At 35.5% G+C, this 26,946-nt stretch overlaps 1 long non-coding RNA gene across 1 annotated transcript; it reads left to right on the top strand.

Moving 5' to 3' along the window:
- Positions 1–6,322: 6,322 nt before the first annotated feature.
- Positions 6,323–23,213, top strand: LOC122158403. Its single transcript, XR_006168219.1, has 6 exons — positions 6,323–6,358; positions 12,766–12,844; positions 16,436–16,502; positions 17,684–17,806; positions 21,505–21,575; positions 22,940–23,213. It is a non-coding gene; the product is annotated as an uncharacterized LOC122158403 (long non-coding RNA).
- The last annotated feature ends 3,733 nt before the right edge of the window (positions 23,214–26,946 follow it).

Consider the following 26,946-nt stretch of genomic DNA (forward strand, 5'->3'; position numbering starts at 1 on the left):
ATGTACGTATAATTTTAGTTATATAGCTCCTCTCCCACTATGACCATTTTCCTTGATAGCTGAACAGTGTTTCTGAACCGCTGTAGTGTTATGTCAGACCCCTTGGCTCACAAAAATGTGAAGGAATCCAAAGGAAATGACTGCAGTCTTATAGCACATGGTCCCACATGGAGATCCTGAATTATATACTTTTGAATCAGACATATTACAAATAAATAAATGGGAAAACTGCCTCCTGTAGAATAAAATGGAGGAGTTGGGGATACCTGCAAGGTAGTTTAGCCTTTTAGACTTTTAAACCTGCTTTATAGAGAGAATTTCTTGTGACCATAAATTAAGGTCGTGGTGTTATCAAATGTGGTAGATGACTACAGAGAAGTGTCCTGTAATTGCTACAGAAAATAGTTTAAAAATGTTTACACATACCCCTAGCAGAAATATATTTTCCTGTCCCTCTATTAGATCTATGTATTCTAGAACAAAGATTAAAGCAAAGTTCTCTGGGGACTACAGTCAGTTGTATCGGTGGCTTAATAGTCATTGTAATTAAGGAATAAAATGTGTGTTCTGCTGGCAGGCCTATATTCTCAGTGATAAATGTGGGATCTTCTGCAATGGTGGGAAGGATCTGATTCTTACACTGAAAGAATGCTGCTGAAAATTTATAGCTGTGTTTTTTTTACACTGCAAGAGTTACCAAACAAGGATTTTGGAAGATGCATCTGATTTACCAGTCTACTATACTAACATTATTTTGACAGGTGTGATGCATCAACACAGTATTATAAGCTTAAGATAAATTACAGCATTCTTTTTCATCAAGCAGCAAACTGCAGTGGCGTATTGCACAAAGCTCAGTGTGTTCAGTCAGTAGGCATTTGTGCCTGAAGCCTAAAATAGAATGTCTTTCTGTGATGGGTTAATCCCTCTTTGGCTCTGATCCTGGGTAGATTACTAGTTATAGCACGCCATGAAAGACTGCTGTGTAAGGCAAGTATTTCACTTAAGTCACTTACCACATTCTCTGGACAACAGAAATTTCTTGTGCATCTGCTAGAAATGTGGGGATAATTTAATTGCCTTTGCTAAGATTTCCAATGTAATTTAATAATCGTTTTTATTATAATGTACGTATTGTTAAAAGTTATCAGAACATTTTTACTCCTGGTACATTTTGAACAGCAGGGAGAAGATTTCGATTTTGATTAGGGGTCCTGATCAGTTTTTCATAATTTAGAGCACAAAATGTATTTGGTCATTCTCCATCACTTTTTTTTTTTTTTTTTTTTTAATTCTGATTGTCTAAACTCTATGGGTTTATTTCAGCTGAGTGGATGTCTCTATTTGAAGTATATTTTTCACTTACATTCAGTTAACTGAATTTTCCTGAAATGAATATATGTAGAAGTGAAGTGATAAATTTTAGGAAGTACACACTTTTATTTCCCTTAGTATTAGTGCCAAGCAGGGCTGCTTTATAGTGCTTGATTTTTAAGATGGCCTATACAGTGATTTTTACCAAATGGTCCTATTTGAAATGTTCTAGCTTGGTATCCAAAGAATTATCTTCATTTGCAAGTCACCAAAATTCTGTTGATTACAAATATTTAAGCTTTCAGAGCTTGACATGTGGTCAGAGAATGGAAATGGCACTGTGCGATGGTCATAACTAACCAAATCTCCCAGATATTTTGTGGGAGCTTTATGTATGAAGAAATGTAGAGATATTAGAAAAATAGAACATTGACCAACAGTAATAAAAATGTCACTAAAAAGTACTGAGTTAATATTAATAAAGAAAATTCTTGAGGAAATTAATTTGTAAACATTTGTGAACAGAAAGGAGAAAAGCTTGTGAGAGAAACTAACGCTTGAAATAAATATGGATAACTGTAAGGAGCAGGAAGTGTGTTTTTATTATTTTTTTTTTTCCTAATGTCATTGCTATATTTCTCTTCCACTCTACCTCTGTTCGGGTTTTAGTTCAAAATAGAGATGGTCTGATCCAGAATATTTTTCAAAAATACATAAACACATTGAGAATCCAAATATGCTTTTAAATGAAGTCAATGTGTGTCTTCTGTACATAGCTCTCTGTTCATAGTACTAGAAAATTGTTGAGGCCAAATAGTAGAGAGCTTTGACCCTGACAGTATGCAGTCTTGTTTACACAGATTACACTGAATTGAAAGTCCATGACTGGCTGTGAAGACTGCAAGATTTCCAGGCTGAGCAGGGTCATATGGAAGCAACTGAAGTTTGTATGAAAAAATCAGCTTTGTAAATGAGGAAAATGAATAATCAAATGCTCAAATTTTATTCCCTTCTGGTATAGGAAACTGGGAGATATTTTGCATGAGTGATTAACTGTTGTGCAGTGATTACTTTTCAGACCAGCCTCAGCTCCATTTTAGACATTGCAAAGAGGCTTATAAAGCAAGGTAGTTTCAAAAGTTTCTGACAATAATCATTCTGAGAAAGAGATACAAAAAGTCAGTGAAATCACAAGGACCAGATGTTTATTTGGAATACTGGGTAAACAGGGAAGTTCTGTTTTTCAAGGAAGATTAGGGAGTTCAATGGTAGGTACAAGGCCACAGTACTAAATGCTGACATGGACTCTCCAAGGTTGCCTAGAGTAGTTGTGCTAAAGTAAATAATTCCATGTTGCACCTGTCAGAAGCTACAACAGAACTGCTTTGAAGTGAGTTGCATTAACATCCATGTACTCAGCAAACTGAGCAATTATAAACAGGTCTCTGCTCTCCATGTTGGCTATTATAATTATTTGTTCAATTTGTTGCTTTGCCTCAATTCTAGTTAATGCAACTTATGAGCACTTAGCACGTACTGGAAAGACAAAGGAGAGAAGTGACTGCTGATGGTCTGGCAGTAGTCCACAAATTGTGACCTTATAGTAAGAGGCAAAGATGGAGCTGACAGTCAGGAAGCTGTACAGGATTGTAGGGCAGGATGGTGCCAGTTGGAAGCAGTAACACTCAATGCATTAAAATTGTAAAGAAACCAAACATTTCTTTTTTCCTCTTCTTTTTTTTTTCTTTTCCTAGAACATGATAGTGAACATTTCTATAACTGTTGTAGAGACTTCTGATTTTGCCTTTACAAGATCAAACACGCAGAAATACAGGAATTTGAAAAAAAAAACATATATTTCTCAGTATATTACATGGGAAATGAGGCAGATTAAGTTCTTATAAACTTCGTTATCAGTAAGTTTGACCAATATGCAGGTGATGACTTGAATTTTCCAAGCAGCAGATGTTCAGAAGTGGGGAGACAGAAGCTGGCCAAGAAAGCTGCTTCAGCAGCAGTGTGGGTTATAAAATCAGCATGGACAATCTGTTCTTCAAAGTAGAGCTAAAGTGATTTAAAGGGTTCATCAAGGTCACTTGGGAATACTATAAAGGAATACTCCAAAGCACCAGCTGTCAGGACTGTCAAGTCTTGCTAATGAGCAGTGGAATATGTAGAAAATAATACTAATGCTAATTGAAACCTGAATAGCTTAGAAGTCTATCAGGTCATTGCTATTGATTCATATCCTGTAATAATGTCACCTACAGAACATGCAGTGATGCCTGCCTACCTACAGTATTTGCTAATCCATTTTTGATGCTGTTCATACAAATATCTGGAAGATCTGAAGACATCTTCAAGAGAGGTGTTCTGTTACTTTAGAGATGATGGATCACTTCTCGATTTTGTAACAAATTCTGAGCAGTATCTTGGCTTCAGAAAAGGGGAAGAAAGTGCCCTGCTTCCAAGATAGCTTATAGTTCTTTAGGATTTTTTCCAAGGTCTTGAATGGGTCTGAATAATCTCAGTTAGAATTTAATTAATCTATTTATCTTAGTTTCTGTTTTGGGGAAGGAGGTGGAGGCATTTTTATAAAATTTAATATGGAACCTAACAGCACTTATGTCTTAGGTATCTGTGCCAAGTATGACTCTACAGTTGAAAGAGAGATATGTAAATTCTGGATCTTAAAATGCTAAATTGCCCTTAAATTATGGTCACATGTGTCTGCATAGGAGAACAAATCGGAACTCACCATAGCTCTGGCCTCATGGTCCAACTGCAGGCAATAAGCCCCACTTCTTCATTCAGGTATCTCTGAGACTCCACGGTATGTGTTCCCTATGTTCCTCTTTGAATTTAGTTCCATTTTAAAATTAGAACTTAAATGCCACTAAGAATAATACCCATGTCTAAGCAGACTTTCTCTCAAGGGTTATGTGACACATGTAACAAGCATGCTCAATTTCAGTGCAGTTTGTATAGTTTGTTGAAGAGAGCAACATTATCCCACAAACAGCATCTAAAACATTCAGAAAAATCTTATGGACCACCAGTGAGGGCCTTGATAATGAAGAAATTCAGACAGTTTTTGCTCAACTTTGAGTTATGATATTTCTTTAATTGAATTTGTGAAACTCATCTCAGAAATTTAGTAAATAAAAATCACAGCTTGCAAATAGTATTTGTGTAGATATCTACGCAAGATCTACAGGAAGGTCCTTCAGGTTTTTGGAATGTGAGTCTATTTCAACTATTCAAATATCAGATATCCTCAGAGTCACTTATTAAGTTATTACTACAAAACCATAAACTTCTCATGCCATCAGTTAGACCTCCCTTTGCTACTTGTCACTGGTTTTACTGTGCTGCCAGAACAAATACATTCATTTAGTGGTGAGTTACAAATTTTCCCCATGGTATCTTTCTGTGCACATTTTGCAATTCAGCAACTTAAGGAAAATTCTTGGATTTGAATTACAGTTATTTTTAATTAATGAGTAATTTAGTATAAATATGGTCTGGTGAGTGTCAGAGTTCTACTTATGGACTTAAGTTACAATTTCACACTGTGAAGACAGTAAGGTTTGTTCATCAGCTAGATCTTGAAGCTGAGAATAGAGTTATTTGCAATATATGCTTTCCCGATGTCAGGGCAAAACTCTACCAATGTATCAATAATAACTTTCCAGTTGTTTTTATATTATTCGGACACTTTCTGACTGTTTTTACAAATCACTGACACATAGGATCAAAGAACAGCTTGGGTTGGAAGGAACTTTAAAGACTGTGGAGCCCAAAACCACCTGCTGTGATCAGGGCTGCTGATCATCAGATTAGGCTGCCTGGGGCCCCCTCCAATCTGTCCTCGAATAACTCCATATACACCTAATATTGAACAAAATGAATAGAAATAGTATACGATTCAAGGAACTTAGAATTTAAATAGGGCAGTTCAGTGCACATTGAATGTTCCAAGTATGTCCAGAATAAGACCTTGTCTTTCCATTTTCACATTCATATTTTCAGGCTAGCATGAAGAAAGTTAATGTACTTTAATACAGTGAGATTATCAAAATTATATTTATCTATCTGAAAGATTTTGAAGATTTAATACCTGTATTAGTCCATCTGCAGGGCAAACAGAAACCCTAAGATGGCTATCTTGACTGATTTTACATTTAACATTCAGCCATCATTTCTGTCTCGTCTCTTAGAAATATGTAATTTATGGGAAGTAGACATAAGCAGCATTAAGACAGCTGCCTGAAATCTAGTTTTCTGGTCAGGTAAGAATGCTACAGAAACTAGAGATCCGCATGGCTGAGGAAACTGTATGGAGTGGTTAAAAATAGCTGATGCACTGAACTAGACAGTTTTCATGTCGGGCTTATATAGGGCAGAGGCTGTTAATGATTGTTGAAGCATGTATTTATAGGAAATTGACCATGTAGAAGCCTGGCCCAAATCACCTCAGCCCCCAGTACATACACAGAAATTACCTAGAGCCTTGTAAACAAGGAATACTCATGTTTTTCTTTTAAAAATGAGTTAATGGTTACAGATTTCCATTCAGAATACCTTTAGCTGTTTAGTGAAGCATTGTGTACTGTATTGACTGCATAATTATTATAGGTTTTGGAGCTGTTTGTAAGTGATGGCTTACAATAAAAAATGTCTTAAGAAAACAGTCTTGCTCACAGAATAGTAATTTTAGCATTCTATGAATGCTGCATCCTTCATCAAATTTCATTTTTGCTTCCTGTTCTGTTAAAAAATAAAAATGTAGCATACAAATACAGAGATGATTATTTCCTACTTCAGTGTTTTACACATTTGCGGTAGAGTAGATGGTTAAAAAATGAAAAAAATAGTTCTTAAAAATTTTCATTACATATGCATGAAAAAATTAGAAAAATGTAAGATAAATGGAACAAGCAATATTCTGTGACTTCCTGTTTTTGTGTTTTTGCAGTTCATGTCTTTCGTTTTTCTTTTCCTAGAAGTGAAATGAATATCAATGAAAGAAAGGAAAATAAAGGTAAGAAAAGTCTATCTTTCTATTCTTTGTACACTTAAGTTCTTTGTCAAATGTGAATGTGATAACTCACGTAAGTGCAAGTGTTTGATCAGGACTAATCAGTGAATGTTTATGAGAGTGTTACTAGTATACAATCTTGTTTGTCAGCTGTGATGAGAATGTTTTTATTTGCTGTAGTGTGTTCTGTAAAGCCAATCTATTTCAGTAATATAATCTCAATTTAACCTTCAAAATAGTCAGCACAACTACTTGATCTTTCAGGTATCAAAATCATCAGACAGAAATTCTCTAAAGATGCTGAAGCAAAATCCTAAATGATGCCTATCTAAACTCTTGCTGACTCTTTCGAAAAAAAATGTTTAATGACTCATTATATAGCATAGTGGCAGTCCTACCCTACTTCTTGCAGAAGAAAACACTATAATGGTGGAAGGAGAGAAGTTAGAGGAGACTATTCTACACTCCACATAAAGTCTAATTTTTGGGATCCTTTCCTGCTGTTTAAAACACCCCCCTTTTGTCATTGAAGCTATTTAGGCACAAGTTAGACAAATCTGACACCCTTACTTATGAAAGAAGATCATAATATTCTCTTCCGGCATGCAGCTGCTCCTATGAATAATTTAGTCAGCATTTATAGTCTCTTGAAATTGTAGAACTATTGTGTGAATGTATTCTCTCAAAAATAGCTATTACTGTGATAGTAGATACTAAAGTAAGAAAAGAGTACTCAATACTGAGATCTATTTTTCAGTGGCTGTAGAAAGTCACTCCATTTTTCACATGTAAAGCTCTGCTGCTTATATCAGTCTAAAGCATATTTTTCAAGCTGGTCATAAAAGCCTTAATGACTTTTCACAGCTCCTTCATGCTGAGAGAAAGTTCAGAAGTGGTATTCATCCAGCCTGCGTAGATGAATAAGGAAGGGTTTTAATGGATAAACAGATGTTCAGTCTTATGTAGGATTTTGAATTTGATCATTCAAAGAAACGGCAAGAAATATCAACTTGTCAGGCAAACCATTTCACACCATGGGCAAAAAGCACTGGAACCAACCCCTGCATCTGTTATTTTCACTTGAGCAGAAGAACCTCAAAAGCTTCAATTCTAGTTAGATTATTTTGAAAACAGTTTACCTGAATAAACAGTGGAAGTGCCACTTCTCATTTACAACATTTTGAAACGTCAAAAGCCATAATTTGGACATGTGAACAGAAGAGAAAAAACTCAGAGCTCTGTAACGCAACAGGAGTAAGATACTTTATAAAATGTGGCAGAAATAAAATGGTGTGCTTATTGCTTAAGAATTTGCCACTTGTATAAATTGATAAAGGAATATTTATAAAATTGAACATTTCAGTAGATCACAAATAGGACTATCAACGTGAACATTTAAATGAATAATGAATTACTAATAATTTATTAATGATTCAAAAATAACAGCCATTACAGGGCAAGTGTAAGGTATTTAAATAATATGTGAGTGAGCAAATATACAGTATATTAGATACTTCTCAGATTCATATTTGGATTTCTGGATATTGATTGTATTTTACTGATATGCATATCTCAAAATTATAGATGAGTAAACAATGTCATATTTTCAAAAATATGGCCACATATAAGCTGCTGTGTCTGTAGTTACATTCTAAACAAAAGAAAGTGTTTTGAATTTATATTTTGTTTTATACCAAAGTAAAATTTCCAAGATGGTCTATTTGAGTCCAGACCACTTGTTTAGGTACAATAACCTAAGGAGTATATTAATGACATGCAATGATTTTAATTTCCATGTCATTCTGAAAATACTTTTATTTTTAAAATAGATAAAATATTTTAGAACTTAAACCTAGAGGTGAAATAATTTGAAAGTATCACTTTAAGTGTATTTTTTTTTTTTTCAAAGCTTCTAACATCACAGTGACAGTGACAGAAGTTAACTATCACGTATTTTCATTCTCAAACACGTTCCTTGCTCTATCCAAAATGTCACTTCTTGGAGGATACAAGTTATTAACTTTTACAGAATAATGCATACTCTAATTATAATCAGTTGTAAAATTCTTACCATTTTTTTAGAACAAAAACAAGCTTTAAGTGGCATGTATAAAAAAAACCTGTACAGATCCAGTCAGTTCGTAAGCTAAAAGTCATTAATAATTAGAAGACTGTAGAATAATAAAGAATTCAATAGTACAGTCACTGTAGCTGAAATGCCCAAAGCCCAGTCTGTTTACATAGTAATAGACAAACAAACATAAAAGATGGAATCAGGTTGATTATTACATCAAGAACAATGTCCCCACATCCCACTTAAGAAGGAAAAATAAAAGGAGTACCTTCTATTGCTGAACTTTATCAGCTCTTCATTTAATGAATATACATGCTATGCTTTTGGCCTGAATTAGGTGAGTTACAGTTATTACTTATACTGTAGGAGAAGAAAAATCTGTCAGCATCATTAACCATGAAATTTTGTCTCAAGACTGAATCACTGTGTTGTTGCTTGACCTCACTTTTCTGCCTATCTGCATGTCTGAAGCTGTGTGTTGATCGTAGGGTGGTTATTTCAGCCAAAGTGAGCTTCCCAGGCTCCCTATTGAGCAAGACTGTTAGGCAAGACAGCTGCATGACATTTGGTGTAATTTGTTGACACTAAAAGTCCCTGAGTTCAGCTCTAATGGAAGACAGATCATGCAATGCCCTAATGAAGTACTGGGAGCATACTTAGTATAGCAGATTTTAAATAGGGAAGAGTGTGCACATTCTAAATTGACAGAAAATCGGAGAGTCTTAGTAGTTCCTGCTGCTAATGGAAATCTGAATTATACTTTGCTGATGAAGTCTGGGACAAAGATTAACAGAAAGAAGAAAAGAGTAGGAACACAAGTCTAGTTGATAACTAATCAAGGGAGAAGAGCAGAAAAGAATACAAATGTAAAAATTGTTCTTTGTGATCTGAAAGATATGCTTAATTTTTATGGTTACATTTAATTAAACAATTTTTTTCAGTAAGTCGCACATCCAGAAAAAGAGTTTCTAATGACTATCTGCCCAAAAGGCATTGAACAGTGCTCAGATTTATTTTTCTGTTCCTAGCAACAATAGAAACAATGAAGAAATGATAACAGTACTTACTGCATATGCATATAACATTCTTGTCAGTGTTTTCTTACTTAGAAAAGCCTAAAAAAAGCTTATGGTTTCTGAAAGATTTCGTTGTGAAATTTTTTGGTGATCATCTCTTCTTTCAAATTAGGAATGAATTCCTCTATCTCTGTGTATCAGATTTATTTCTGACAGGAAAGAAGAAAAGACGACATTGCCATTTTTTTGGTTTACTACTTAATATGTTACATGAAAATATAAAACAACATCACAGATAAAATCCCTCTTACCACAGAATTTTGTTCTTCTTTTGATCTTATCTGTACAAGTCTTTATTGAATCTTTGGAGCTGTGCAGATAACCTGAGAGTACCTCTATCTCTTTTAACGCATTTAAAAACCTAATAATAATTATGGTTTTTATGTAACAGAATTCCAATAATATATGGTCTGGCTTATATTTATCAAAACTTAAGTATATACTAACAAGGAACATTTTTATGTTATGTTAACTCTGTTATGAATGTTAACTCTGAGGACTTTCTGGAGCACATCCGTCCTGTAGAAAAAGTGATATGTATTATAAGCCCTAAGCAGGTAGATGCACCGTACAAACTGCAGGCCAGAGAAGGGATTTAAGGTGATAAATCAGTATCAAAAATACTGGAAATGTGAATTCCCAAGCAAATAAAACCATGGCTTTTTGCACAGAGTTTACTGCTTTTTGGATGTCTCATAGCAGAAATCTGAGGAGGAGGTAAGGGGGAGAAAAAATTAAACTTTTACAGAGTACAATTAAAATATGCTTGCTAGATTGTAGACACATAATAAGAATGAGAATACTTCATTCAGTACTTTTATGTTTAGAAGTTGTCTTAAATGTATTGCATCAAGAGATTGTTTCTTATAAAGTATAATTTTCATTAGGTTTTTGAAGATTAATGGAGTACTGTGTCCAGGTGTGGAGCCCTCAGTACAAGAAAGACATAGAGATTTTGGAAAGGGTCCAGAGGAGGGCGACTAAGATGATCAGGGGGCTGGAGCACCTCCCCTATGAGGACAGGCTGAGGGAGTTGGGCTTGTTCAGCCTGGAGAAGAGAAGGCTGCGGGGTGACCTCATTGCAGCCTATCAATACCTGAAGGGAACCTACACCCACGAGGGGAGTAAACTCTTCAAAAGGGCTGACAACAGCAGGACTAGGGGAAATGGATCCAAGTTGAAGGAGGGAAGATTTAGGTTGGATGTTAGGGGGAAGTTCTTTACAAGGAGAGTGGTTAGGCCCTGGAACGGGCTGCCCAGGGAGGTTGTGGATGCCCCGTCCTTGGATGTGTTCAAGGCCAGGTTGGACGGGGTCCTGGGCAACCTGATCTGAATGTGTGTGTTTGGTGGCCCTGCTAGGCAGGGGGGTTGGAACTACGTGATCCTTGAGGTCCCTTCCAACCCGGGTGATTCTGTGATTCTGTGATTCATAGAAAAAAATTGCATTTCCCAGAATCACCAGTCCTGATGGTGACCGTGCTCTTGCAGCCACGTTTGTGCAGAGAGGAGATCCTAGAGCACTGCCCACTTCCTGTCTGTGCTCTGATGCTGTCAGCCTTGGAGGAGCCTACATGTAGGGCAGAGCTGAAGCTCTCTGCCTGGGTACCAAAAGAGCATGGAAGCTCAGAGGCCAGGGTGTACCAGAGAGAAAGCTGCCTCAGAGGAAAAGGGTTTAGTCTAGTTTAGATGTCAAGAGACTGAAGAAAGCATGGTTCAAGAGTGGTAGTGAAATTCCATTGTCATTCATGAAAATCTACTAGTTCTCCTAATAGTTTTCCTGGGGAATCAAAGCACCTGAATTGCATGTGCACCTGGCTTCTGTGGTTGGAATGCTGGATGACTGCCCTTGAAAATTCCACCTGGTTCATTAGTTAACTGAGAGATGCCCAGAGGTTATATATAGAATATCACTTCAAATTTTGGACATAGGATCTGAAGGAAACCAGTTTCAGTGAAGGCCATTAAAATTAACTGGAATTCAGTGCAGTGAGTACATTGCAACTGCACCAGTGAGCCATGCAAAAAAACAATATCTACAGCTTCATTGATAAACAATAGAAATCTCTATAAATGGTACACCAGAGAAAATCACAATTAAAATGATGTTTTCGTCCTTTTACTCTATTTCTGTAATGGCTGTAACAGCTGAAGTATCATGTCAAAAGCATTAATATGCCTGGGCCCTGAATCATTCTACATATAGGCTAGATTTACCTGGATCACGGTTGTATATTTCTAAAAGTGAAGAAAAGTGATGCTGCACTTGAAATTTAATTTTGACAGGAAATAAATGAATTAGTATTTCAGTGCTTAGCTAGTTCAGATTTATATCTTGAATTGTACTGAGAGGAAAATTAAAAGCCAGTGTGTTTTGCTGAAGCACAAGTTCCTGTTGAACCTGTTGAAATGTTCCTTCTGTTTTGTTTCACACAAGCACTGTTTAGATAGCACATGTGCCAGTTGGCCTGACAATTTGCCTCACAAGAGTCAGAAGTGCTAACAACTGAGTAATGTTTTGCCAAATTTAGATGAAACATTGTCCTTTGTGTGTGTAACTATGTCTTTATGTAGTAAATGACAGTAATTCTGTCTATCTCTAGATCCACTTCAGAGGGAATGTGTAGTGCAGCATTCAGCAGGAATAGACTTATCAGGGGTCAGATCAAAGATCCATGTGGCCCAGTATCCTGTCTCTGATCAGATTCAATAGAAAATTCCTAAGGAAAGCAGAACAGGTGGAATTTGTCTGACTGTGGAAGTCCACATTTTAGTCTGAATCTATTACTCGAGGTTTTTTCACAGTGAATAGAATTGTCAGCAGTGCTGGTGGGAACTTGCCTTGGAGCAGATGCTCAAAACAGGACAGCAGTTTCTTCTGAGAAGTGCTTGTCTTTCTCCCTTGAATGCGAAGACAGCCTGGGAAGATTAGCTCAGCTGTATATTTTTATAATGTAGATATAGAGAAAGGAGAAGAGTGCCTCAGTGTTTAACATCTCATATTTCTCCTGCTAATTCACCCATCTGCCTTTTTAAATGCAAGTAAATAAATCCACGATGCAACACAGTGTTACTCCTAACTACCCATTCTGAAAGAATTATCTTTTGTTAGTTCTAAATTTGTAACCTGCTAGTGTCACTTCTTGTTTCTTAATATTATTGTGTTGATATGCTCATTGAAAGGAAATCAACTGATAGTATGAAGGTTCATAACAACAAGCTTAAATGGCATAAACCTTTGTGAGCCTTACCCGCCTTTTCAGTTTATAGGGTGCACAGGAGCAGAATGTGCTGTGTCACGGAGCACCTGCTGAAGGACATCCAAGAACTGGATTGCATGACGTGAGCAGCAACCAAAGGGTTCCCTCTAGTATCATCATGTTGATTTGACTGTTATGATTGGAACATAAAAGATAATGATGATTTGGGTGATGCTCAAATCTGATAAGCTTTTCCATAAAAATTTGGTGTTGTTTTTGATCCTGAAATATCGCACAAGTAAATAAGCAAAATACGTTCACTGTACTGATTTCTTACATAGACATCTCAATTGTGAACATTTTAAGATTAAGAAATGTATTTTGTTAAGGAGAAAAATTGAACTTGCCTGTTATTGAAGAGACAGATGTGTGACACGAAACACAAGGTTATATTTAGAAAAGGCATATTATGTGGTCTTCAGTTGTAACTGATTGATGCACAGGGAATTTTGGAACTCTACTTTCCTTGTCAATTTCATGAAAAATGTTCTTGAGAACGTGTACTTTACCCACTGCTTAGTCACGGTCTTCCTCTAATCTCTGGGTTTCCAGTCATGTCCTGGAGCAAAGTTTGTAATTCACTGGGCTTAAGTCACAAACTTTGACATGAATAACTTTGCTCACTGAGCTGGAGTAACTTCATAAATAAACCTTGTACTCTGGGGAGTCCAACCTCCTCATAATGCCCTCCAAAGTTCTCTCCCAAGCTAATTAGCACAAATGGGGAAAAAAAGGATCTGCATCCAGTAAACCAATCTAACTCCTTGTAGAAGATGATAAAGGTGCCTATTCTTATAATACGGATTAGAGAAGTCTTGAGCTGAATTATACATTACAGACATCCTACCCATTATGCAATGTGTGTTGAAGGCTATTATTTTCCGTCCTTTGGGAACTCTGAGGTATGAGAAACATAGAATCTAAGAAGAAAGAAGATGAAAAAAGAAAATTTTTTTTGCTAGAAGCAAATTTTAGTTTATTATTCAGCTCAGTTCCACTGTTCCACTTTCTAAGTTTCACTAGATGTTCCAGTTAAATATCAAATTACAGTTTGAAAGTAGAATTTCTTCAGGGAGGACAGGTAAGGTCTCCAGAATTCTAGCATTTAAGTAGCTGAATTTGCCAAAATAGGTTAAGCAACTTTTTCTTAGATTTTCTTTTGTTTTTATCTATGAAGCAAACTCTGCTTCCACAGCCTACAGCTATTTGTGATGAGAAGTTTGACTTCTGTCTAAACCAGGGTGCTACTTATTTTATTACTCATATTTTAATTTTCTTTTTCTTTTTCTTTTTTTTCCCCATTCTTGAGAGTTTGAGGAGGTTGTCTTCATTCCTTAGAAGCTAAAAGTTAATGTATTCACTTTTTGCCCTTATTTCCAAGGAGCATTCCAATGTGTAATTTACTATCAATACTATCTCTCTGTAATGCAGGCTCTCATATAACTCGATCCATATTTCTAGTAGTCTGCACCATCAGCTTAATTACAGTAAACACCTACTTGCTGAAATCACACTCTGATACTGGAACCCCTTGTGGTTTTTCATAGTTTTATAGGGAAGAAACTATAAAAATTCTTTGAAAACGTTATAATCTTTGTAGATAATTTGTAATTATGCATAAAATAAAGCAATGAAAGTCAAGTGTACCTAACGTTTACCACAGAACAACTTGTATAAGGATAACTTTTCCCACTTCACACTCCAATGAAAGAATACCTTGATAAAAATGGTTCACTGGAAACAGATGTTAGGTGTTGGGATAAAATGCCTGTAGCAACTTTAAACAAAATCATATCTATCTCAGCTAAGCCTACACTTGACAGGGAAAGTACAAAGGGCCCCATCTTCTTTCTGTTGCTTACAGCAGCACAGGTAACATACGTTTTCTGATTAACTTTTAGTGTGGCAGAAGCTGCTCCAAGCTGAGAGCCAGCTATATTTAGTAGGCAAGGGGAGAGACATCTGAGGAAAAAATCTAGTCAAATACAGTGAATTTATTATTTGAGTTGAAGACAAATACCCACCAATTTCTTAAGATCTATGTTCTGATTTTAAATTTCTGTCACAAGATTAATGATTAAAGACTATCAGAAAAAGAAGTTAACCTGGCAACATAGTCATTGCCATTGACATAGTGTTTTTTTCTAAACACTAGATATTTCTTTAAAGGAATTTTTTTTTTCCTGTGCCAGAGACACTGTCCCAAACTGACATAGAAGTTGATTGTAGCTCAGATAGTTCCTAAAAAACAAACAAAACCAAAATAAAACAAAAATAAAGAATTCTACCTCAATGAAAAGGTGATGCAGAAAATTCTTAATGTATTTTGAACTAATTTAAATAGGACTAAATAATTCAGTTTTAGATTATAACACAGGCATCATGTGTCACTGCCTTTCGCATTATCTTAGCAAAGCTACAACTAAGTTGTGTTCAGTCCTCTATCTTATCAGGAATATTGCACCATACCCTATAGTACACTTAAGGGCAAAGTTCTTTTGGTGCAGACTTTCTCACCCGTTAAACACACCCAGAGTACACATTATCTAGGTGAACTTCTGACCTTTTGAAATTAAATTATCCACTTCCAGTGAATCAGATTTAAAATCATTTTACAAATTGGGATAAGCTCAATTTATCCTAGTTTTTCAGATTAAATATTATTAAAATCCTCCTTTGTCTGAGTCACTTTTCTGAAGCTTGCATGTCTCAATGTCCTTGAGAGAATTATGAGCATTTGTTAGGATACTAGGCAATGCTAAAGAACTACTGTTTTCAAAAACAAGCAAGAAAACAAAAACAAACAAAACTCCCTCACCTGTCATAGTTATATGACATAGTTATATTTCCAGATTTATTGCTTTAGCATTTTTTTAATGCCATATATTGTTTTTGTTACTTCTACAATTGCATTAGTATAGAATCAAGCTCTCATCCTGAAATACTTTTTGTCTATATGTCTCTTTGAATGGATTTGTTTTGTATTTAAACTAACATATTATGTATGTTTTGTATATATATGTTATGTATGTTTTGTATTTAAACTGACATATTGTGATGTTGCTTAATCTAAAATACCATCTAATATTCTTATATATATATATGTTTTTTACTTTCATGTTACTTTGACAACACTGATATCAGTCCTATTTTTACACTGATAGAAAAATTAATATGGGATTGCTCTTCACGTGCCTTTTTTAAACTACTTTCCAGTACAAGTATCTTATTCTTTCAGGACTAGCAAAATAATATTAAAGTTGTCTGTAAAAATTTCTGCACAAAATTGAATCAACTAGACAGAAGTCGATTTAGAGAAATATATATTATATGTGTATAGGTGCACTAAGCTTTTCTCATTATTTTTAGATTAAGCATTTTCCTACTAAAAATAAAATTCTGTTACCAAAGAACACTGAACATTTCTCCAAAATGGCAATGTAAGTTGTTCATATTATCTAAAATATAAAACTGATAAAATACACAGAAAAGGCACAGATGTTTTTGTTTTCTTTTCTTTCCTTTTTTCCCCTTCTCTCTCTCTTTTTTTTTCTCTTCCCTGAATTATTTTTGTCTGGAGTGCTATATGGAATTTGTTGTATCAACAGCAAACAATTTTTTTTTTTTTTTTTTAAAGGATATTTTACTGATATTGTGTTTTTGATTACTCCAGAAAACAGGAAGTACAAATGAAACATATCTGTATGATTGCTACTTTTCCAGAGAAGAGCTGAAGTGCAGTAAGTACTCTTTATCAGTTATAGCTTATTATAACAAAGTCTTCCTTTCCTGCTTTCAGTTGAATTTTACCTCTAAGGTGTGATGAAAGGCCAATAGCAGAGATGATACATGTATCCTGTTTGGATGTATTTGTTAAAAATGTGTTTAAATGTCTTATAATAAAAGTAAAATCCACCGTCAAAGAATATTATTTGATATCCTTCAATATAGTAACAAAAATAAAAAGATTCAAATGTATTAGAAATCACAAATTAAAATCAAAACCTACAAAAATCTAAATTGTTCTTTCTTAGCTATTGTCTTCAAACTGTTGTTCTGAGTAAGGCCCATGGCAGGCCCATGGCTACTTTTAGCTATAATGTGTGATCTAGAAAAGCTTTTGAAAAGGTTTTGCAGTACAACGTAAATATAGAAATCCACGCTTTCTCAGTAAACTTAAGGTTAAATATATACATAAATTAATGATTATATTCAAGCTAACAACATGTCATTTGTTTTCAGTTATGAAATATTCAAAGCTTTGTTATGTTGGTGAACTCAGAGTGTCAAAGACAGACACACATTGTTTGAAAAGCTTAATTGGGAAAAAAAGCTAGTAAAGTTTGAAGAAGGGCATGTGAGGACATATTTAACTACTGTAAGACTTCTTGCTTGCATAGATGTGCATTTATGCTCATCAGAATCCACTTACATCATATTAACGTTGATATATTAACAAGTCTTATTTATCAGCTTCTTAATTTCTCAAAGAAAACCTTGGAAAAAATATTTTGCTCACAGGATATTTATTCTCCTGTACTTTGGAAGATCCTCAGATTCTCACAGTTTGCCTGAGATGGAAAGATTTTATGTTATCTCAAAGTAATGCCAGAATGTTCTCATTCTGATAATTTCAGGACTAATGATCGCTGGCAGATGACTAAATCAAACTAGCAAATTTTTTTTTTTTTTGAAGTCTTTCTGTATTTACAGATAATAAAAGACTAGAAATCTTAATAACATCTAGTATAATCAACTTAAGATATTGAGTTTTACAATGGACATGTGAAATTAATAATTTTTTCCAGTAGACACATTTATCTGGAGCTGGAAAGCTGTTTAGAATTCATTTTTTCTATAGAACAAGGGCTGCTCCAGAAGTAATGCTTCTTGTTTTTATTCTGTTGACCTGCAATGTCAGAAGCAGGTGTTCGTGGTATGGCAGCAGGAGTTGAACCTTCCTACCAAGATTTCCTTACATTTTGTTGCTGTGTGACAGATGGCAGAAGAGGAGCAGTCTGAGAAAATGGCATTTGACATAGAAGTAAGTGTGTGGAATTGAATTCCTCCATGCAGAGAAAAATTGCACACACTGACATTCACTGACGCTGCAAGTTTACAGAGACCACACATTGGGTGTGAGCACACTAAGGTGGAGGATGGCAAGAGAAGTGGCAAAAGCTACATGAAAGACAAACCACTTTTTATGAGAGAGGCATGCAGGCACTTGTTCAGCACTGTCAAAAATGCACAATTAATGGTATCTACTACATTGAAAATAAGTGTTTTGTAGATAAACATTTTCTCTATCAACTAGTGCTATTGTGCTGTTTGTAGCTGTCTAATATTCCAGGGAAATAAATAGAGGTATTACTTTTAGAGTGACCTATGTATGTTCTCCACATTTTTTTGAGAAGACCTATTGAAATTGGCATAATAAAATAATTTATTCAGACATTCACTTTTCCTTATAGTTCTGTCTTAGGCCCTTTCTTATTGGACAGGCTACAACTGACTACTCAAAAGAGATTTGGTCAGTCTCCATCAGTTGTCAGGGCCAGGATTCTTTCCACTTCCAACTCAAAATCAGTCAATTTTTTTTCTGGTATTATTGTACTGGAAAATAATAAGGTATATTTTGTTTAAGTATGTCTATTGCAAATTTGTGAGGAGGTCCCATTGCTTTAATGTAGATGGAATCTTTGCAGTAACATAGAGAAATGTGTTTGCACTGTTATTTTTATTCACTCTCATATTCTGTCTTTGAAAGGAGGACAAGTGTATTTGCCTAAACTGTAAAATGCTGATTGCTAATGCCTTTGAAATCTTTACACTTACTCTGTTTCCCCTTCTTCCTATGTCTCTTTTTCCTTTTGGAATACGATCTTTATGTCTCTGTCATTTAGATTCCTATTCTTGATTGCTGCAAAATTCTTTCCTGCTACATAGGAACCTATGTTTTTGAAGTTTTTGCTTTTAACCAAAGCCTTGTTCTTTGGCTCATTTTTTACCCTCTTATATAACCTTCATTGAACTGAAAAAAATGATACAAGAATTGTCTTTTAAACTTGAATGAAGCAATATCAAACACTGTGCTGCCTAACATAGAGAAATGAATTGATTTGGGGAAATTAAATATTGATATTATGTTCTCAAGGCCAGCACAAAACAAGGCAATTTCACAAATTTTGCATGGAGCTCTGAGAGTTAGTGTGAAAATATATGAAAATAAAGGAAGTAGGGCAAGTGGCTAAAAGAGAAGAGCCTGTAGCTGACATGTCAGCATTGTACGTTTTCAGCCTTTCTGAGCACAGTTCCACTGAATGTAAAATGGCAAAGAGGGGAGGGTCTTTTGAGTCTCTCCTCAGATAAAGGCACCAACAACCTGATTTGTTTTCAATATGTGTGGTTGTATGTGTGTGAAGCATCTGTAGAACTGTTGATTTTTCACTTGAATTTGGTCCCTAGCTTAAGCCAAAGACTTTCCTTCACAAGCTGCAGAAATAGTTAAAGGGTAAGAAGTTCCGTGTTGGTCATCAGTATCAGAAAGTAAGAAAGTACTGCTGCGAACTTCAATTTTTGATTTATTTTAGTCTATCAAGATGAATGTTAATTTTCGTGATAGAAAAATTTCTTTAACTCTTTGATTTATTAAATGAAAATACTAGAAAAAAGAATATTGTTTTAAAGATACTCTTAAATGTATCTACTATGATTTAAATTAAGCATTAGCTTTTATCTCTAAAGACGAGAGCTAGATGAAGAGCTAGATTTACTTCCCTTCGTGACTTGGTTTTTAGGAGAAAAAATTCTGTCCATGTTCTGTTATATATTTGAAAAACACTTAGATCAATTATATATACATTCCAAATACCAGTAAAATTTCCTTCAGTTGTCTGTGAGTGTGTGTGTTTATGTGTGCAGATAAAGATAGATCATCAAGCTCTTACAATCTAGACACTCTTATATGTATTAGGAAGGAACGCGTTGTGAAGTAGGGCATAAGCTGATCATCCAAGGTCATAGATTTGGAACTGCCTTTGCAGCGGTATGTGATGCTCAACAAGGCTGCTTTTCCTTACATTTATTTTTTGTGAAATACAGAAATGTGCTTCTTCCTCATACTAGTAAAAATAACTTCTTAATCTCAAAATGGAACAGATGAAAAAACAGCATAAAATATTTTCTATAGAAAATATATAAACTATATATAAACTATAGAAAGTTTGCCTTTCTTTATTAAAAATGAACCCACTTATTCCTTCTGGTTATTCAGCATGAATAATAATTTAGCACAATCTGAGAACAAATACATTATCCCCTGTTTTTCTGTGTTCTTATTTTCTTATGTCTCATTGTATGAGCAAAACTGCTTTGTACACTGCTATGGAAAAGACAATATTTAGAAGCCATAGAGAAAAAATATTAATTCATGAAACTGGATTTTTTTCTGTAAAAAAATTCACTCTGAAGCAAAAGTATCTTTAAACATTTTTCATTTTGAATACTTTTGAAAAGATTAATTTGATAAATCAAAAATTTCTCAAAATTGGGTAAAAGAGAGAAAACTTGAGAAAAAAACAAAAACTAAACCTTTTCAATGTCCCCATTCTCCTCCACCTAAATCTTCTGTGAAATATCAAGCAAGTATCCAAAGTTCAACCTAACTTAAACCTTTTTAAAATAGTATTTTCTACTGATTTCTGTATTCTATGTTATCTTTACCTGTAGACCTTTACCTGATCTAGCTGATTTAGAACTTTCTACTACTGACTATATTTATTCTTTGACATATGAAAATGACTTTACAACATTTTATGAATACAACTGTATTTATTTCTTCTAGTAGGCTGATAGTCTTTAAGCCTTTTATCGTTATTTATTTTAAAATGAGTATTCTGATGAATTATGAGCATGTGCTGAAACACTATCTGCAGCTCAAGTTGGAATACAGCTTTTTCTTCTGTGTGCTTTATAGCACTTAAATCTTTCTCCTTCCCAGACTCCCTGTATTTTTTCATTTTTAAAAGCCTTCTGTTTATTGCTTCCACTAATCTTTAGATCTCTACTTAACCTCATTGCCCACTGTTGCCCTTTTCTACATTTAGATTTAACCAGCATGTCAATTGCAGTCTCTCCAGAAAATTTCTGAAGCATTTTCCATTTTTAATTAAAAAATCCATTTTTTAAAATGGCACTTGTACAGTATCACAACTTTCCTCAAGTACTGTGTTCAGAAAATTCTATATTCTTCCTGATCCTTAGGAATTGTCATTAGAACTGCAGAAAAGATGGCATGTAAAGATATACATATAAATGTATAATATATACATATATATATGTATATTGTATATATGTGTATGTATATATGTATTTAAATATCTTCCCTCCAAAAAAACTCATGAAATTGATTGAATGTACTCACTATTGCTTCTGATACAGTCTGGAGAGAAAGGCAAGTCAAGGTTGAGGGATCTAAGTCTTAAACACAGCGGCTGAAGCACCTGTGAGAAGTCTGAGAGAAACTGAGAATGGTGTAACAGTTCTATATGAGAGGATAAAAAAAAAAACACAACAGATGACTCTTTCAGTTCTAGAGTAGGGCTAACAATGCTCTTCTTCCAAGTGTGACACATTGCTCGAGTTACTGTTTTTTATTGTTCTAAAGCATCATATTCTTGGCAGTTTTTAACACTATCAGCAAATTCATTTTCTCAGTTTAATTTTACTGTCTACATGTAGGTAAAACTTATTTTTAGCATTTGAGGAAGTAGAATGCAGAAGCCCACTGTATTTTGCTGGATTTTGTAAAGGTGAGTTCATAAATATCGTAATCAACATTCTAGACTGTCTTTTGTTTGAAGATTTTCCATACATTTTTCAGTTATAAAAATAAGACTTTCTGAATTTGTCTTGACAATTTTATAAGACTGTGTATCATCTAGTTGTGGCTCAGTCTTATCCACATTCAGTTCTATAAAAGAGAAATTGGCATCTTGGAATTGTAAAGTTTTGCTGTCCTTGTTCAGTTATTTCTGTCACTTGAGTCACAATGTGTAACTCTAAATAATGCCTTCCTTTAGTTATCTTCTTTACCTTTCTAGCAGGTATGATGAAACCAAATCCTTAATAAATCATAAATAATTTACTTGCTTCTTATAGCATGAATTTTTCTTAGTAGTTACAAATGAGAAGTATTTTTGGTAAAGGCAGTTAATGTTCTGATGGTGCCAGAATAGGTGCTGGAATTTATTTGTCAATGGCAGCTAATTTTGTATGTTAAAAATAATATGGTTCTTGGCTCTCTGAATGTGAAAACTTCTCAGAAAGTATAATGTGTAGTTCAACTAAAAATGGAGCTGGAAATTTACTTTGGAACAGGAGGCTGTAATTCAGTTCATTGGGAGCCAGTTAGTCCTCTTCCAAAATGCAGGAAGAGTATTGTAAGCAAATGGTGTGATAGCTGCACTTGAGTAAAAAACCATGGGAACTGCATTACCCAACTCAATTTTTTTGTTTTGAACAATCATTTCCATTACCCCGTGAAACATCACACTTGGAAGTTTCTTGAGGCTCTGTATTTCATCAGTGACTTTCTAGCCTACTTTCCTCAGCCTGCCTCATTTTTTAATTTGCACAGTACACTTGAGTTCTTTGGTCAGACAGTCAAAGAAAAAATCTGTCAGAGGGATTAGTAAGAAGACTTAAGGTTGTCTCAAGCAAGCTTATGGTAAAAGGATTTAAACATACCAAGCATTAGTGAAAGTGGTTGGCTAAAGACGTGCAAACTTGCTACCTGTAGCCTGCTTTTCTGCAAGTCCCCAGTCAGTGAGCAGTTATTCACCAACCATCTACAAAACACACAGAAGAAGTGTTCATAATCTTTATATGTTCTAAAACAGTGCAAGGAGCAAAAATAATAGAGGCGGAAAAAAGGATATCTCATCCCATCTTTCTCTGCTACAGTACATACTATATAGTAAAAATGTGCCATGTTTTTATTATTTCTGTTATCGGTATTCCACGTAACATCCTGTAGTGTACTCAGAATTATAATGCTCCAGTTCCATGGATTGCCAATATTTTTGGGTACCTTGTTCTCAGAAAAGAAGAACTACATAAAAAAATCCAGAGGACTTTCACTGTTTCATTTCCTGTTTCCATTTTCCATTTATAGGAAAAGATAAAACAGCTCGCTAGTCATGAGATTGGTTCCTTCTTCCTTCCTCCACAGTGTGTGCTCCCTAGACACCTCACCTTCTTCATTAGCACTGGAATAAACCTGACCACAAAGGTGGAAAAGGGATGGAAGACTGAGAAGGAAAATGAAGTTTTGAAGAAGAGACCAGAAAAAGAAAGGCTGAAAATGATTATGAAGCTCACACAAGATGTATAATGATTATCTCTTCTCTGCGTTCTAGAGGAGCTTTACAGAATCACAGAATTGTAGGGGTTGGAAGGGACCTCCAGAGATCATCGAGTCCAACCCCCCTGCCAAAGCAGGTTCCCTACAGCAGGTCGCACAGGTAGGCATCCAGGCAGGTTTTGAAAATCTCCAGAGAAGGAGACTCCACAACCCCCCTGGGCAGCCTGTTCCAGTGCTCCGTCACCCTCACTGTAAAGAAGTTCTTGTGCACATTTGTGGAGAACTTCCTGTGCTGCAGTTTCTGGCCGTTTCCCCTTGTCCTGTCTCCACTCACCACTGAAAAGAGTCCGGCCTTGCCATTCTGCCCCCCACACCTTAGATATTTATAGACCTGGATCAGGTCCCCTCTCAGTCTTCTTTTCTCAAGGCTGAACAGACCCAGTTCACTCAGCCTTTCCTCATAGGAGAGATGCTCCAGGCCCTTCACCATCTTCATGGCCCTCCACTGGACTCTTTCCAAGAGATCCTTGTCTTTTTTGTACTGGGGAGCCCAGAACTGGACGCAGTACTCCAGATGAGGCCTTACCAGGGCAGAGTAGAGGGGGAGGATCACCTCCCTCGACATACTGGCCACGTTCTTTTTAATGCATCCCAGAATGCCATTGGCCCTCTTGGCCACCACAAGGGCACACTGATGGCTCATGGCCAACCTGTTGTGCACCAGGACACCCAGGTCCCTCTCCGCAGAGCTCCCCTCCAGCAGGTCATCCCCCAACCTGTATTGGTGCATGCAATTATTTCTCCCCAGATGCAAGACTCTACACTTCCTTTAAACAGGAAGCAACAGAGGTGGCAAACCGAATCATGTCATCTAGCTGCCTTCTCTTTGGAGATAACTGGCAATTCTGAAAGGGAGATGAGGAAGAAGAAAAGAACTTCTTGGTTTGTTAATCTGCTGGTGTTATAGTGAACTTTGATTAATTTCACAGCTCAGTCAAGTAGTGGGCTAACATCTTGACAAAGTTGTGTTTTGTGTTTGATCATTCTAAATCTGAGAACATCCTTGTTAACCTAGTTGTAGCTTTCAATAATGTAAAAAATATTTCCTACCAAAATATATTTTTAATATAATTTATGATTTGGTGTACATATGAAGCTAGATGAAGAGGACATAAATAGATACTTAGGAGAAGACCCACAGTCCTTAGAAAGATCTTTGCTCAGTTCTGTAAAGGGACTACAGCAGTCCTTGTACTATTTTTTTGCAGGTGCTATAAGAATTCCTCTAAATGGCAGGAGATGAACTTTGGCAGAAAATACAGTGTAAACTTTAGCAGTTTAGGCATGCTTATATACAGGTTTTTAACTAAAGTCTTGTTTTGTTATCAACAAAAGATGGCTTGCTTTCAGAAAAATACAAGCTATATTTCAGTGAGACAGGACTCTGGAAAAAAATGTTTGACATTAGTTACATACACTGTAACTAATCTGAATCACTGATTCTGGTAGGGACTGACATCCCTGTCTAAGTCCCAAAGCTAATATGATTCTGTATGTAGGGCCAGTTTAAAGTCACAGGCTCAGCTAGGTCTAACTAGAACTACTGAAGAATAGAAGGTACAGATTAAACATTTTTCTCCATTGTGAGACTATAAATAAAAATTTGAAAGTGACTTTATAGCCAAATGATTTATTCATTGCTATTATATTATTTATATCAATGTGAAATATGTTACTTTGATTACTGAGAAATGGAAAAATTTTGTGAGGATAGTGAATGGGGAGCAATTTTTTTAATGTCCTTAAAATATAAACTGATGGGGTTTGCTTCCTCTGTACAAACGGTACTTTTCATTGAAAAGAATAAATCCCATCACTGTAGTATCTCAGGTGATCTTTTAGACTCTTTCAGTTGTGGTGAAAACCCAGGAGTTTCTTGGCTTTCTGCTTTGAGTAGAGGACACTCACAGTATTCTATTACTCTGTGAGAGACTTCACTTGGACAAAATAACGTAGAAAATGTTGACTTGGAAAATAGACTGAATAATCTACCACAGCACAGTGGAGTTTGTTTGTTTGGTTGGTTTGTTATTGTTGTTGTTGTTGTTTCTTAACGAATCAGCAATGAACAATTTGACCTAATTCAGAAATAATTGAAGACTACATAAATATTTGGCTGGTTCAAGTTTTAAATAGAACCACAGTAAAATTTCATGTACATATTAGACTTTTAAGAACGTATTGTTTATTTAATTGCATTGACTAATAATTAGAATTATTTTTATCAATACAAAAATAAATGACAAGTCTCCCTACCCTACTCTATTTTTTTAACAATCACTTTTTAATCGGTATATACTATATACAGCTGGTAGCTCTTTCATTTTTGTATCTCCAATCTGCTTTCTGGGGTATTAACTATGCACAAGTTGGCTACATCTCTTCTACAAGCCACATCTGCGTTTAATAATTTACTATATGCTATAATCTACCACCTAACTTCCAGTCATTTTTACTAAGTGTGGAGGACAACAAGCAGAGAGGAGGTACTTAAGAATCTATCCCTGAATATCTAAATGCATACTTAACTGATTAGTTTTATATGACAGTCTCTTATAAACATGCTAATATGCTGAGGACTCTTAATTTGCATCTACATGCTATTGATTTCTGTATGATTATACATAATGAGCTCATTGTGATCACACTTAGTGCTGTTCTGAGAATCATGAAAATATATGCAGTTTGGAGAGAAGGATGTAGCCAAAGGCAGAAATGATCAGAAATATGTTGTTTTTTAAGAGATTTGATGAGAAACTTCATACAGGTTTTCTTTGAAAAATGGCTTATTCTGAATACTTAAAGAGGAAATAAAAGGACCATGAAAACCTGGACAACAAGGTAAACAAAAGTGAAAGGAATCCACATTGATGCTATTTTACACCAAGCTCAACTAATAACACCCAACATGCTCAGAGGTACAGGAAAAAGTAAATCCATGCCGAATAAATCACCCCAGGGGTCAATACTCGTGACTTCTTTGTGGCCAAGAGGACCAATGGCATTCTGGGATGTATTAAAAAGAACGTGGCCAGTAGGTTGAGGAAGGTGATCCTCCCTCTCTACTCTGCCCTGGTAAAGCCTCATCTGGAGTACTGTGTCCAGTTCTGGGCTCCCCAGTACAAAAAAGACAGGGATCTCTTGGAAAGAGTCCAGTGGAGGGCCACAAAGATGGTGAAGGGCCTGGAGCATCTCTCCTATGAGGAGACAAAGACTTCTTTACAGTGAGGGTGACGGGGCACTGGAACAGGCTGCCCAGGGAGGTGGTGGAGTCTCCTTCTCTGGAGATGTTCAAGACCCGCCTGGATGCCTACTTGTGTGACCTGGTGTAGGAAACCTGCTTTGGCAGGGGGGTTGGACTCGATGATCTCTGAAGGTCCCTTCCAACCCCTACAATTCTGTGATTCTAGTTACTTCCAGGCATCTCAGTTATTCACAGAACAGAGGCACCGGGAGAAGTCCAAAGGAACTCTGTGTATTGCCATGTCACTGCTCTCCTGAGTATTTCAGTGCTTCCATTAAGGTAATGTCATTACTATGATCAATTCACAAGCTTGTTTGAAATTTCTTGAACAATGAACAGTGTTGCAGACAGGATCAGTTTCTCCATTCCACCTCTGCTTTTTCTAACGCAATAGCTGAGATAAGTATTTTTAAATGTAAACAGAAATCTGAGGGAATTCCTAAAGAAAATGAATACTTACTAACTTTAAAGAAGTTATTGTTATTCAAAGTGAGTTTTTGGGGTTAGCGTAGAA

The sequence above is a fragment of the Centrocercus urophasianus genome, unplaced genomic scaffold (assembly GCF_019232065.1).
Source record: "Centrocercus urophasianus isolate 14NV4802_14NV808 unplaced genomic scaffold, USGS_Curo_1.0 seq_14, whole genome shotgun sequence".
In the NCBI taxonomy this organism is placed as follows: Eukaryota; Metazoa; Chordata; class Aves; order Galliformes; family Phasianidae; genus Centrocercus; species Centrocercus urophasianus.